This window comes from Haplochromis burtoni, unplaced genomic scaffold (genome assembly GCF_018398535.1).
Source record: "Haplochromis burtoni strain Fernald_Lab_line unplaced genomic scaffold, NCSU_Asbu1 Contig_473, whole genome shotgun sequence".
Taxonomy (NCBI): Eukaryota; Metazoa; Chordata; class Actinopteri; order Cichliformes; family Cichlidae; genus Haplochromis; species Haplochromis burtoni.
This window is the reverse complement of record NW_024582834.1, coordinates 225,649-241,331: the sequence shown is the minus strand read 5'-3', so window position 1 is coordinate 241,331 and position 15,683 is coordinate 225,649.

Below are 15,683 nucleotides of genomic sequence, written 5' to 3'. Positions count from 1 at the left end.
TCACAGGGCCAGGCTATGAAAGTAAGTGCTAAGTTTAGACCACGACTAGTAGACCTCCCAAGAATACATGTAAAGGGTTTGTTTACTTATACTAAGCTCATTCAATTAAATAATAATAATAATTTAAAAAAACGATGCTGGGTCTAGTATGTTACTATTATCACTTTTTTGGAGAATGCAGTAATTTAACAGCTTACTAAATCAGTAATATACTACAATTACAATTATTTTGCTACTTCTATTACAGGGTACTTCAATTAGCTCCACATGGGCAGATAAAAAGGAAGAAGAAAGACATCAGTCGTGCTTTCTTCTTCCTGTGTAGTTAAGGTACAATTAGCTGACTTCAATTTGTAGCATGTGTGTGTGTGTCTGAGATGTGACAGTGGCAGGACTTCCTGCTGTTGGATCTCTGGCTGACACACCTGTGATCCATCAGTTTATCTTCCTGTTGTGCACTTATGGACGAGCGCTCTGTCAACAGCATCATCAAATACTTCCTGAGATTCATCTCTGCAAAGAAAACTCACCAGCCTGATCTACCCACTCCATAACTCAACCTCCACCATTTAAGTGGCTTTTTAACTTTTGCAGTAAATCCTTAAACTTGAATGATGCGTTTACTTCCACCTGCTGCACCAGCCTGGGAACCAACAGAAAATTGTACTGACACAGAAATGGAGATAAATGAACAACGATTGAGTGAAGAGGGAGAAAGTTTGATCAGACTAGAAATGGACTGTAACAATATGTTACTAGCGTGTGTGAATGTTTGAAACTGGGCGTTACTGGAGTTTAATGAGTGAATAGCATCTGTTGCACAAGACACCATTAAAGAAGCATCCTACAGGGATGCGCGGACCAAACAGTCCTCATACGAACTCCACAATCACCAGCAGATTGTGTAGATTGTGTTGAAACCTACAATTTAAACCCATCTGTCATAACTAATACTACGCATAATTTTTCCTGACAATCCTCAGCGGGTATCTTGGCTGTGTGGACTAGGAGGGACACCCCCTTATTTCATGCAGCACTAATGGCTTTTGGCCCATGTCATGGTTTTGGAGTCTGATAACATACATCATCTGCTCCAAGGGAAACATGGAACAATGGCTGAGTGTGTATTTATGGTTTACGAGTGTGTTTGCAACCTGTGTGACTGCCAGCCAATCTGGAAAGAAAACATAGATAAGATAAGAGATTTTACATGGTTTGGGGTCCTCAGAACCAAGTGCTGTACTACACACACATGCAGAGCTGATTGGTTTATAAAGACTCTGGCTGTGATTTATTGGTTATTTATGATCTGCTGGTGAGAAGAACAATTACAAGGGCTGTCTGTTAGAGTGATGAACAACAGGCTATAAAGAGGCAAGCAAGTGCATGCATGATGATATGTTTGTTTTGTTTCTATTTTTTGTTCCTGTTACTATTTGGCAGTAAAGTTTCTGAGTTTATTATGTGCTAAAGCCAGTCCTGACATTAATAAATCAACATTCAGACACTTGTTTTATTAACCTTTAGGTGCTGTCAGCATGTCCTAAAATTTGCAAAGTGTAAATGTACATGAGTATTTTCAGGCCATGCACATCGGTCTTTGACTCTGTCAGTGCGCCCCAGGGCGGCTGTGGCTACAATGTATGTGTGAATGTGTGTGTGTGAATGGGTGGATGACTGGATATGTAAAGCGCTTTGGGGTCCTTAGGGACTAGTAAAGCGCTATATAAATACAGGCCATTTACCATTTGATAGTCCCTAAACTAATTCCTTTCTGTGGAATCATGGTAACGGCCTCCTTTTTGAGAATAATAAGTACCCTGAAAGTAGGTCTGTCATTAAGCTGGGATCTTCTACACACTTGAAACATCACCAGACTGAATGGCTGTTATCAGTGGTTATCACTCTCATACTAATTACCAGTGCGCACTCCTGTTAACTCGTATGGGACTGACAACCTTCTTGCAGATTGTTATAATCCATATATCCATCCATATAATCAAAGCCTACTTTTTCCTAACCCTGTACTTTCTTGTCAAAACCTAGTGCAGTACTTTTGGCCTAAATCTTTACAGCTTACAGTTAGGTGTGGCTCAGGTGACTCTAAACCTTTGCTGCTATAGGTCGACACTGCTGTGGGACTTTTCATGATGCACTGAGCACCTCTCCTCTATTCTCTTGCTATTCATTAACTTTTCTTTACTCTCTCCTGTAGTTTGTGTTTTGTCCTGTTTGTTGCAGCTGTTTCATACCATGAAAGCTAATTAAGTATTTCTCAGGTCTAAACCTAAAGCAACAGTCTCAATAAAGTAAACTGTGGTTGGAGACTACAACAATAACATTATTAAGACTGCATGCAGCGAACCAGGACTCTTGTTGCATTTAAAAGTTTTGTTGCTTCAAAGACAGGGATCAGGTCTGTGACCACTCACAGTCAGTAACCATCTTAACATGAAACAATGCTACGATGACAAATCGTCAGTATATTACGCTTTCGGCCACCCAACACGTCCTTATACTACGAGTTTGGAAAAATTAAAAAAATTTTTTAAATAAATGATAACAACAGCTTATCAAGCTTGAACGTGCTGCTGTTGTTGTTTAGTGCAACATCTGCTGGTTTCCTGTTTCTGGCGCAAAGTGGTTGATAAACAAACAAGAGAGACGATCAGCTGATCATTGATCGGTTTCATGATTGAAGTAGCAACAGGAGAGGGAGGGGGGAGAGAATGAGGGGAGAAGAGGCAGCTGTGCAGCATAAAGACAGAATAACTCCAGCTTTGTCTTTTTTTCATTCTAGCTGAACTACAGGATTAATCGCGTTCCTTTTCCTCTCAATACGGATGTATTTTAATTGGTCCAGCCCAGAGTTGATCATGACCAATTGGCTAATCCACCACCTTTCATTGTTTATACTGTTACAAAAACAAACAAACATAAAAATGAAAAATGAAAAATCACCATCAGCCCACCAGGCAAATGTCCGGTATGCCCAACAGCCAGTCCAGCTATGCGGTCAGCTGGTGGGTAACAGGCATCTCTGAAAACGTTAGAGCTCTTATGCAAATATGTGATGTCTTGATGAATCAAGCAGATATTAGAAGTTTACACAGCACCATTCTCTCATGAAAATATCTTAAAAGTTTATTTTGTGACCCAGAAAGAGTAATATTTCAAACTCCGCCACTCTGTGTTCCTCCGCCACTGCCTCGTTTGAGTTTTGGACGAACTGGATTCTGGGATATTGCATTTCGTCATTTTGAGCTGATTGGAGAACAGAACTGGTGCGGAAACTCCTGTGGGGAGCTTTGTTTCCGGTGTCCTATTCGCGCCCTGTTTACGGTCCAGAACAAGTTAAGCAAATGAATGAATCAAGCGGCGATTTACATTTCTATAGATGTCTTGGGCATTTACCCAATATATCTGTAAATGATGTTCATCGACTTGTCGATATTTTTCCCCCGCGCCTCAGAGCAAAAGAGAAAAGGGATTCAAATGTTATATTTCTCAGTATCTGTAAACAGCGGTCCCTCGTTTATCGTGGGTGTTATGTTCTAAAAATAACCAGGGATAGGTGAAATCAAGTAGCCAATTTTATTTTTTGATGGTGCAAAACGTTTCGTAGACATCGTCGACATACAGTACTGCACTTCAGTCACACTGCTAGCGATCGATGCAGCAATTCTGTACTGTACAGGAAAGACAGCACGGAGGAGATCGTCTGCAGCGATCAGGACGCAGGACACGTAAAAAAAATAAGCATTCAAACTTGCACTAAAAAATCTGTGAAACAGCGAGGTGAAAGGTGAACCGCGTTATAGCGAGGGACCTCTGTAATTTTGAAGGTAAGTCACAACATACCCTTCGTAAATACTAATGTATAGAAACCGTTACCAGCAATCATTCATTTTTTGTGTGGCTTTTTTTCACAGTTTGTTAACATGCTGTGTAGGTGTGTACTTGACTAGCTGATATCGACATAACGGGGGAACATCTGGTTTGACTATAGTTCACCTGTAGTTCGAATGCTGAACATTTGCCTGTTTAAATCATAATAACTGTCACTATACAGAGATGTGCTTCTGAATGTGGACGATGTGTCTTCTGATTTTGTAATGCAGTTCTGCTTGTGTTGAGTGATGTAAACAACTGATCGATCTAAACTCTTTAAACGTCAAAATTGATCATTCGATTTTTTTATGACACAACAGTGGTGAGTGTTCCCACCTCTGCTCTTTGTAACTTAACGCAATCTTTCCGTTTTCGAGTTTTGGACATGATTTTGGAGTATATCTTCGCAGTAGCGATTGACCGCAAAGGAAAGCTACCGGAAATGTACAACCCCACATCCGGTCTCAAACCAGGAAGTTAGTATTTTATCGTGCACAGGGTCAATAGTGGCACAAAAATAACGCCATACTAATGGCGACTAAACCGTTTATGATAATACAGTGTTTAACTTTGATAAATCAAAGTTGCAAATACAAAGTTGCTGCAGGACTGCAATTTAACTGAAAATACCACTCACTATGTGCTCAGCTGTCTTCTTTTATATAGGAATATAACTGATTCAGATTGATTGCAACATGTTCAGCAATTAACACACCTTGTTCATCTGAACTACTTGCAATTGATCACAAAGCAAAAAAATATTTTTTCTCGAAGAGACTGACATCCTAGTTTTACTCTGTTGTGACCGAGCCATAAACAAGTACATTTGGTTCCTGAAGCTAATCAACCAGTGAAAAATGAAAATGAAAACAGTTAATTTTGTAATTTTGAAGGTTGACAGAATTAACAACATCCAAAAAGTAACAACAAAATTAAGATCGGCAAATTAAGACGACTATTAAACAGATAAAAAGCATGAGAAAATAATAAAACCAGTTCATCAAACAGTTCAGGCTTTTCCACTATAGTACAGTTACTATACATCTTCAGGCTTTTTTCAACACTAATTGTGAAGGAAAACGTGCAGAAGAATGATTTATAACAGCATTAACCTTTAGGTTTCTTTATGATTGAAGAGCAAATGTCTATGTGCTAAGATTGTAGCATGAAGCACTGCGATGTGTTGAGAGTGTGTGGTGAAGTTTGATTGATGAGGGTTAATGTTACCCTGCAGTTTGGGGAGCTGTAGTGTGTTTACACAAGGATTTAAAAGCCTGTCAGGAACCACCGGCTGCAGGTTGACCTCCTACAAATTCCTCTCTATAACTGTCAAACATACACTTACCCTGCCCACATGTCTAAGCCCAGCCACTGACTGGCCACAGAGCCAGACACTCTGAAAACGAGGATGTGTTAAATTCTTTATTAATAATCCACCAACATCTTTCCAATTATAGAGATTTAATTAGTGAATTACCACCAGTCGCTTTAAAACTCCTTTTTAAAGCATTTTCCTGAATAATTAATTCGCTAAGTGACCTCGTTAATCTTCATAGCTGCTGTTATCACACATTAAATAACTTCTATGATACAGTTAGAATGAAGCAGATAATGCTGTATAAACATGATTATCCCAGTGGTGGGAAATCTTCCTCAGTTTATGACAAGTTTTTAGACTCTAAAAGGCTTTTCTGAGGATGTAACTGCAGTTAATTCCACTTTTTAAAGGAAAGATATGCTTTTACTCCCTCACTGAAAGCATTCCTGTCAGAAACACTGATGGTAGGAGATATCATAATTTACATGCCACTGCACGTTAACAATGAGACTGCTTCATAAAATATCACATTGTTATCTCTTTAAAGCTAAACAGAAAACGCCCCAGGGCAGTTTTATTTTACATTTTGAATTTTCTGTACCACATAACTTTAAAAAAAACAGACCATTGAAATAATACCTGCTCATGGTCAGCGGTGTTCAGTTGGTAACAACAGAATGTTTTTTGAGAATCATATTGATGTTTGGTTAACTCTGGGCTGAAGTGGACCAAATTTGTAGGTTGGATCATTTTTTCATTGAAGATGAAACTGATTTTCGGTCTCCTGTTGATCTTCATATTGAAATTGCATCTTATCAATCTCTTTAAGCTTGATTTTAACTTTGGCACTTCCTTGAACGTAGACCTCAGTTTTCTCTGCAACTTCAAGGCCAAAACACTAGTTGTCAGTAGAGTTTCTCTCTTCAAGCTAATCAGTTCTCCTCCAATTGATTCAAAAATTGGTTGAAGAAAAAAAAAATCCTTTGGAAATATACAAGATAAAACAAGAGCACTGAACAGGAAAGCCGCGGTCAATGTGGGCTGTGCTGATGCAACATGTAGTTGATTCAAGCGAGGTACACGTCAGCTTACGGCACAAGTTACAGTTTGGGATTTTAAAAGTTGCAGTTAAAGCGTATCACAGCGGCAAATGTAAATCTGTTGTTAGTTCTTGGCTATTTTCTGTTATAGACTCACACAGTCAAGTCGTCGTTCCTTTGAAGTTAGCTTGACGTCCTTGTAGTTGGTGTATTATAATGTAAAGTACTTAATTAGTGAGCAGTTATTGTGTGATTCAGTGTATGAGTAAAATGTGTCAACCAGCTAAAACTGAATATTCACATAATCTGTTTGATTTTCTTGATTAAACGGTGCAAACATCAGATATGTCTGGATATGGATTAAATACATTGTGTATCATCATGCTAACTATCATGCTAACCTTCTAATGATGAAATTTAAATCACTGGGACTCAAGCGGACTTGTGGATATGAAAAGCATAATCCCTATTTTAATGATTATATATTTCTCCTACCCTTTATTTACAATAACTTAATTCAATCAATAATAAACTGAATTAACTGACAAAGAACGGTTCCCATAGGCAAATATAATTAGTGATATGTGAGAATGTTCTTCTGCTACATATTCAAAGACGGCTCCTATTTCTCACCTCTTTGCTCTATGACAGAAAATCAAACTGTCATGGCGGCTGTGTGGCTGGCAGAGGTAGGACCTATACGCAGGACTTGGAAGAAAGGGAGTAAACGAATATGTAGTTTTATTAAACTAAAGAAGAAAATAACAAAAACAAAAAAACTAGGAAGACTCAAACCTTTAAGAAAAGAAGGAAAAAATATGGGAAGAATATAACAGAAAAAAGAGGACAATGCAGACAATTTATACACAAGGAGGATAACGAGGGAACAGGCCAAGGGTGGGATCACAGCTGACACTAATCCAGAGAAATTAGACATGGGAAGCAAAAGCAACAGAATACACAGGAGACCATCGAGTAAAACAAGACGTAACACACACTTGAAAAAACAAACTAAGACACACAAGCTTGACACTCAGACCAAGGAGAAACAGACATGGAGACATGACCGGGGAGATTGAAGGAATAACAAAACACAGAGAAGAGACTAGGACAGACCAGAAATCCACAACTATAAATACAAAACTCAGATTCACTGGAAAATGACGTGTTCAGAAACTAGAAGACGATTAACTCATACTTTCAACTGAAACAGGTCAAAGACCCTGGACCATGACAGAAACAGTTCATAATGCTTACATGTAAACAAATATAAGACACAACAATACAGGAGCTTAAAGCATATACATTTTACTGCAGTGTCACACACAGATCGACAGACGGATTGGTGCTGCAGCCGCAGTGATGTGGACACTGCACCAGTCCGTCGTGATGAAGGAGAGAGCTGAGCATAAAAGCGAAGCTCTCAATTTACCGATTGATCTACGTCCCTACCCTTGCTCATGGTCATGAGCTGTGGGTAGTCACCGAAAGAACGAGATACAAGCGGCAGAAATGAGCTTCCTCCGAAGGGTGGCTGGCCTCTTCCTTCCGGGAGGGGCTCAGAGTGGAGCCGCTGCTCCTCCACATCGAAAGGAGCCAGTTGGGGCGTTTCGGGCATCTGACAAGGATGCCTCCTGGGCGCCTCCTGGGTGAGGCGTTCTGGGCATGTCCCACAAGGAGGAGGCCCCGGGGCAGACCCAGGACATGCTGGAGAGATTATGTCTCTTGGCTGGCCTGGGAACGCCTTGGTGTTCCCCCGGATAAGCAAGAGGAGGTGGCTGGAGAGAAGGAGGTCTGGGCTTCTCTGCTTAGGCTGCTGCCCCTGCGCCGGCCTCGGATAAAGTGGAAGAAGATGGATGGATGGCATAAAAATGAGCTAGGGTCCATAAAACATCATGAGGCGGCGGCTGTGATTTGGCTGTTATGGGTAACGCTGTGTGGCGAGTTACCCAGAAGAGGGGCTCTGGAAGCAAAGAGTGAAAATAATAAATAGGTTTATTGCTGAAACTCATAAATCACCAGAATAGGAAGACTAAACTATATGAATAAGAATCATAGCATGAGGGACGCTAGGGCTGTTCGATATAACAATATGTATCGGATGATGATATAAAAACATCTATCGTTTGTTTCGTGGTGTCACAAAATAAACTGTTTACGGCAATATTTTTTCTTCACGCAACTCGAGCTGCCCGAGATTCACAGAATTTACAGAAAATGTTAAACTTTTGTGATTTATATCATTATCGGACAATAAATGTCTTATATCGGGATATGCGATTTTGGTCACATCGCACAACCCTAAGGGATGCGCATCCACCCTCATGCAACAACAAACAGCAGGAGATGGACACAATATGCACACTTAGCAGGTAACAAGCAAAAAAGACGCAGTGAGGATAAAACCTGGAACATCACAGATGATGAGACAAGTAGAACTAAACACAAGACAAGAGAGTGACAAAATAAGACAGGAAGGTCTAAACACAGAAATGCAAACCTGACTCAGACACAGAGACCAGACCGACTACATACATGGGACATTAGGGAGGACACAGAGAGATGAGACAAAGACTAACAAACATGGAGACACGACTTCAAAGAGACACAAATGGACAAAACACGGGGAGATGACAAAGGGAACAGGAAGGGAGCTAATAAACCTCAAGTCATTTATTATTAAATTAGAGACATAAACTAATACAACAGGAAACTAAAAGCAATCAGGAAAAACTCATAAACGCCAAGGAAACCAAAACATAATAATAGACTAGAAACAAAAGCAGTGAAATTTTAAAAACTCAAAATAGTGGGCCCTAAACCCAAGACCGTGCCACTAGTGCGATCTAAATAAAACTGAATTGGATTGAAAGATTTTTTTGTAATGAATTTATCGTAGCAAAGTAGAAACAAACTATCCATCCTGTCATCAATCCATTCTTCCATCCAGTTTGCATGTGTAAAACCTTCCCTCTGTTATTTCCTTTAATGAGTCAAAGCTTCTCAGGTTGCAGCCTGTCACTGTTTTTGCAGGTGCTGACTGTTAGAAAGTGTGCAGAGGATCATCACCTCATCCATCACAGCATCATAGTACCAGCAGGTTCAGACATTATTCCACACCCTGCTGACTGTGCCCGCCAGTCACTGTGTGGACACACGGTATTACACATGCTGCAGTGCACAGTGATAGAGCTCCAGACATACTGTTACTCTTTTTATATGCATCGTTCCCCTGTCCTTAGTTTAGGATTAGTCTTGTGTTTCAGTATCAGTTATGTTTTTGGTTATTTCCTGTTTTACTACAAGACTATTTGTGTCCTGCATCTTGTTGTGTATGCAGGTGTATCCTTTTACCTTCAGAATATAAAAAACAGTCATGGGACAAAGCTTTAATAGAAAATCAGTGGGCATTACTCTTTGAACAACTCCTCCTTGTAATCCAAAAGTTGCTTTAATTAAAACTGACCTTAAAGATAAGAATATTGTGATCTTTGTTAGATTGTTACAGATGTTACATTTGTTAGATTTGCTACATTTGACATCAAGTGTTGGGCTGTAACAAAAACCTTTTGTGGTGCAGCTTTTTAATTGGCATCACTTTAAAATGAAGATGCAAGGAATCATGTGTCATGTTTTGTGTTTTGTCCCCTTTACCTCATCTCCTTTCACATCACATCCTTTCCTCGCCTCCTCCGCTCACATCTCTGATGGCATGGACATTTGATATTTATTTGCTTACTTTTAATGTTGTCACTTTACCTCCTTCTTTCTAGCACCTTTTCGGGGGTGAACTGGTTCTACAAGAGAAGAAAAGCCTGAGGATTACATGGATCACTTGTTACATGTTTAATATGATCATCCTCTACCTGTATGGCTATATAACAGAAGATAAGCAAAGATATAATGCATTCTCTTCAAACAATTTCACTTCATCTAAGTAAGGACTTAGTCTTTGATTCAAACAAACACTCTGAAGTGCAGCTTTTTCTTCCATTTAAACTTTTCTTCGTGTTTTTGGTGTAAGCGAACACGTCTCCATCCTCTGGTGTGGTCTGTTGTTATTTGGCAATGAGTGCTGGATGTGGTAAAAGTGCCCTGCTGTTGTTTAGGTTTGTGTTCAGCTTTCCTGGCTCGAACATAAAATCTTTGGCTGTGTGCTGTCTCTGGTACCATTACACTGTGTGCCATGTTTGCCTTAACAACCAACATCATCTGGACTTGTTGTTTTGTGCCTTTGAGACCTTGGCCTCCCTCCAGTTCATCGTGCCATGTAGCACAAAGGACCAAACCCCGTTAAATGTGGTGCTGGCAGAAATCTCTGAATGTCCATCACCTGATTATTAGACAGCAGCAGGTGGAGCTGCTACAGTAAACTTAAATGCAGTGTTGTCACAGCTGGTAGCGACAGCTTTAATTGAGTTCTGTTTAGATTCAACCTTTCCAAGCAATGTGAGAAAAGCCATGTGTTTGTTCATCTGCAGTGATTACAAGTGTGTTTTTTTCTCACACAGTAGAAACAGCAAAGATTGGCACTGAATAAACAGACAGGACACAACAAAGGGCTGGATTTTGTGTGCTAATGTTTGTGTCAAAAATAATCAGATATATGTTTTACATTTTGAAATGTACACTTATGAACCTGATGTAGACTTTAAACATTTATATATCCTGTCTATAATGCTTGTCTATTTTTTTTATATTTATACTTGATACTTTACAAAGTTCACCTACAGTGTGAAACATCATGTTGGATTTTTATGGATTTTATCCCTTATTGTCAGCTAAAACGATGAATTCTGTAGAAACACATAGAAGATGAAGGTGTTTAATTTCACATGAATTCAGTGCAAGTTAAAAATTTTCTACTTATTTTTTAAAATAAAATATCTTAAAATGTATCTGGATAGTTAACTTTAACCAAGGATACAGTACTATAACACATTACTGTAATAAATTTAGCTGTTATATTACGGTACTAATCAATGAATAAACAATTATTCCTATGACAGTTGGATAGAAAAGGAGGATCTTTAAACATGCCTTCAGTAATAATCATTTGAGCTTAAATCGTGTGATGTGCAGAGAGATCTATGACTTTTGAGAAGTGAAAACAACGTGATGCAAAGAACAAACTGCACTCAATCCTGAAAGAACAATCTACACCTGTAAATATGACATTAAAGCTCGAGAGACACCTACGAATGCAAACAACTCTACAATCTATGATGCTAATAGAAAGCTAGCAGTGAGGTGGAGCGTGTGCCAACTCCAATTGAAGCTTGTCTATAAACAGGTAACAGAGAGGCTCAAATTCACTTCATTTTCTACTCTGACTGAGTCGCAGCATTTTATTTTTGAATAAACATTTAAATCACACACACATACAGATGAATGCATCTGGGGTTCAAATGTTTGTTGGTGTTGTTGTGTGTTTGTTGAATAATCCAAAAGTAGTCCAAAGAGCAAAGCAAATTAAAGTAAAGTATAGCAATGCACAACATGTAAAAAAAGCAAAGAATTATATCTCAAACATGTACGAGTATCACTGAGTCACATTGAATGACCACTCTAGTGACCAGTGGTCAACGACAAAAACAATCATCAACAAGTTCAATTCAATTCAATTTTATTCATATAGCACCAAAACACAACAACAGTTCAAGGCACAAGTGAATCAGGTTATAACCAGACGGAGCTCCTGATGCCAGAGACTTGGAGTCTAACTGTATTAATTGGAAGTTAACTTTGTGCCTCATCTTTGAATTCTTTGGCTGTTAAACATGCAGAAATACACAGAATATTTAATCATTCAGTGCAAATGTGAAATGCACGTCATATTTGTCTGTTCTCTTCTCTGTTGGACAGTGAATGATCCTCCAGATTGTAGTAAAACTTCACAAGCGGCAGGATGCCTATTCTCTCACAGACTCATCGTCTGAAACCTCGAGACAGGAAATCCTCCGCTCTCCTTCTTTTCTGTCTCTGTTTGTCTGAATCTGTGTTTCAATGAATCTTTTTGTCTCCACGGCTCTCCTTATTTTGTCCAGTTTTCATTTGCCCCTCTGTCGCTTTATCTCTAGTAATCTTTTCTGGCTCGATAAATGGATGGGAAATAACATAACTAAATGATGTGAGATATTTAAAAGTACATCAAGTAAAATCAAAACAAAGCATTAAACGTCTGATGCGACTGAGTTCATAGTGAAGAAGTCAAACTACATTAGGCAAAAATAAAGATTATCGCTGTTTCTTCTCAAACATGTAATGGAAACAGCATTATGGTTTTGTCCCAATATAGATTAGATACACAAAGTCTTCATTTTTGGCCCAATCGGTCTCTGACAAACATCATCAGAGAGTCGGAAACACTCAGTCATGAAAGCTGCGACAACATGACTAAACTACCAAACTTCATGCATCCAATAACACGAAAGGTCAGAGAAGAAAGAAGCCAGACCAACAAATAAAGATAAACATGAAGTTTATAAAAGGGACAAAAAGGAGACTGGAAAGATCTCATTCTTCCATCCGTCCCCACAGAGAGAAGGTGAAAGGGCTGGTTCATGACTCATGTGCCCTCTGCTGCCTCTGATATCAGCCTGAAAAAAGTCCAGACGAGTACCAGCACGACCCAGAGTTGGACAGGACAGGAGTATCTTATAGCATGTTGTTCCAGTCTTCTCCCCAAGATTTACTGGCTCCACAAAAGTTGCCTGTATGAGATATGATCTGATTTCAGTTACTTGACAAATTTTCCACTGACAGTGAGGAACAACCTTCCAAGCTGACTCATCAAATTTAGTTTACTTATTCACCGAGGGAGGCTTTGTAGTTGCGTCATGACATCCATGTCTACTTCTTTAACGTTGTTAAAATAATGAGAAACAGTTTTTCCAGAACAAAAGATGCATAAAGTAACCTTTGTTTTATCCGAAAGTTTTGTATTGGCTGCTGTCCTTTCATTTCCTGTTTTATTTTGTAATCTTTGGTTCTCAAGTTTCCTGTTTAGTTTTACTTCTTCTCAACTTTTTTCTAATTCCTACAGGGTAAGCTTTGTAGACACTTCCCCTTGGAAGTTTTCCCCTGCTCACAGAATAAGCTGCTGATTTTGGAAGGCTCAGAAAAGCAGCTTGGCTTTCTGAATCAGTAAAAATGCCCAAGCCTATTGTTCGGCATGAAGCTGAAGAGATCAGGGGAGGAAGTTTAGCAGAGTAGTAGCTCAAACACGCTGGTGAATTTTCAAAATAAAAGACCATGTACAGACTGATTTCTCTGGTTCTAAGGCTCTTCCACCGTGATTTGAAGCAAAGGAGGAAACAAAACCACACTGGAGATCTTATATTTACAATGGCTCCTAAACATAAAGACATAACGACACAGTCAGGGTGGATTGGGACACTGCCATTTTAAAGAAGAAAAGCTGCCATTGCTGCCTTCACCATCTGAATATGGAACTTCTCAAACTGGAGGTTATTAGAACGTTGGGCATATGACTGGATTTACTGTACCTGAGGGAGCTGGGGCATGCCCTGGTCATGCCACACACAAAAAGGAGAGCTGGAGAGATTTTACCTTTGCATCTGAATCATAAACATGAAGCCTGGCTGCTCTGCATGTAACATGCCACCATGTCACCGAGTATTGCATGAGGTAAACTGGATGCTATAATTGATTGTTGTGTCTGATTATCTCAGTTGTTTTCAGTCAGTTCTGGTCTGTGTACGGCCACAGTGAGAGCTTAGTTTGCACCGCCGGTAATAAGTCAGTCTGGGCAGACGGGGCTGCCCTCTGTCACCGACTCTAGTCACAATATTTATGGACAGAGTTTCTAGGCTCAGCCAAGGTTTGGAGGGCTCAGTGGTCTCAGAGTCTTATCTCTGCTTTTTTGCAAATGATAGTTGTGTTGGCTTCATCAAAAGACGACCTCCAACTTGCAGTGGGGTGGTTTGCAACTGAGTATCAAATGGCTGGGATGAGAAATGGTCCTCAGCTGGAAAAGGATGGAGTGCCCACTTCTGTTCAGGGATGAGTCGTTTCCCTGAGTTTCTGAGTTTAAGTACTTGCTTAAGTACCTGTTTAATGATAATAATAATAATAATGGATACTTTATTGATCCCCATGGGGAAATTACTTTAGGTCTTGCACCCAAGTGAAGGGAGAGTGGAGTGAGAGATTGACAGATGGATCGGTGCAGCATCTACAGTAACATGAACACTGCACCGGTGTGCTGGTGAAGACAGAGCTGATCACAAAGATTTTATGATCTCCAGGTAGTGATTGAAAAAACAGTGCCCTCTCTCACTGTCCCTCTCCCCTTCTGTTTTTCTTTTCCTTCATCTTTCTTTCTCCCTTTCCTATCCCTCAGTCATGTCTGTCCCGTCTGTAACAACTGAAAATAAAATAAAATAAATAATAACAACAAAGGTCGATCAAATAGACTAATACGGCATGGCTGTGATGATCCATTTGGCAAAGTAAATCCATTGGGTATCCTTGTTGGTCTTCATACAACAATTCTGACGGCTAAAGAACCAAATGGGACAGGCAAAAAAAAACAGAAAAGAAAGAGATAAGGTGAGGAGGAGTTTGGTCATTTGGGAGGGACGAAGCCAAAGAAGCCAGCCGAGGGGACGAGAAAGCCTTCAGGGTGAAACGTTTTGGACAGCGGCAGCGGGAGGAGGTAAGGAGGTGGGGAGGCCCCAGGGCAGACCCAGGACATGCGGGAGAGATTAGATCTCTGGGCTGTCTGGTTGTGTGTTTGTTTCACTTATTTTATACTGTGGTTAAAATGACCCGTGAACAGGTTTCATCAAATAACTCCAACAAATAATGTTTACTTGAAATTTCTGCAAACTAAGAGTCAAAGTTTAAGTAATAAAATGGACTGGATGGGATAGAAGCTGCAAATTGTATTATAGAAAAGTTTAGATTATAATTTTATGACATATGCAAATGAATAGTAACTTTGTAATAATAATAATAACAATGAAAGATGGCATTACATAACTTTAAGAAAAAATGAGATGTGCTATCATTTTTATTTTTCTATTATGATTGTGTCTCACAGTCAATTATTCTTGGGGTCCTGAGTAAACCCAGTCTGTGGTCCAGTATGTATGTAAAATATGTCAATAATAATAATAATAATGGATTGGATTTATATAGCGCTTTTCAAGGCACCCAAAGCGCTTTACAATGCCACTATTCATTCACTCTCACATAGGATGAGGGTTAAGTAAAGATCAGTGTCCACAGTGTTTACATTGATTAAAAGATCTAATCAGTATGTGATAAGACGTATTGTTTGGAGCAGATAGTGAGACAGAAAATCAGTTAGCAAGTGTAGCACCAAACTCTGATCAATACAAGTGACACGAAAGAAAAAAACAATCAGGGTTGTGCAGATGTGCTAATTCTCAGATTTGCATGCTCTG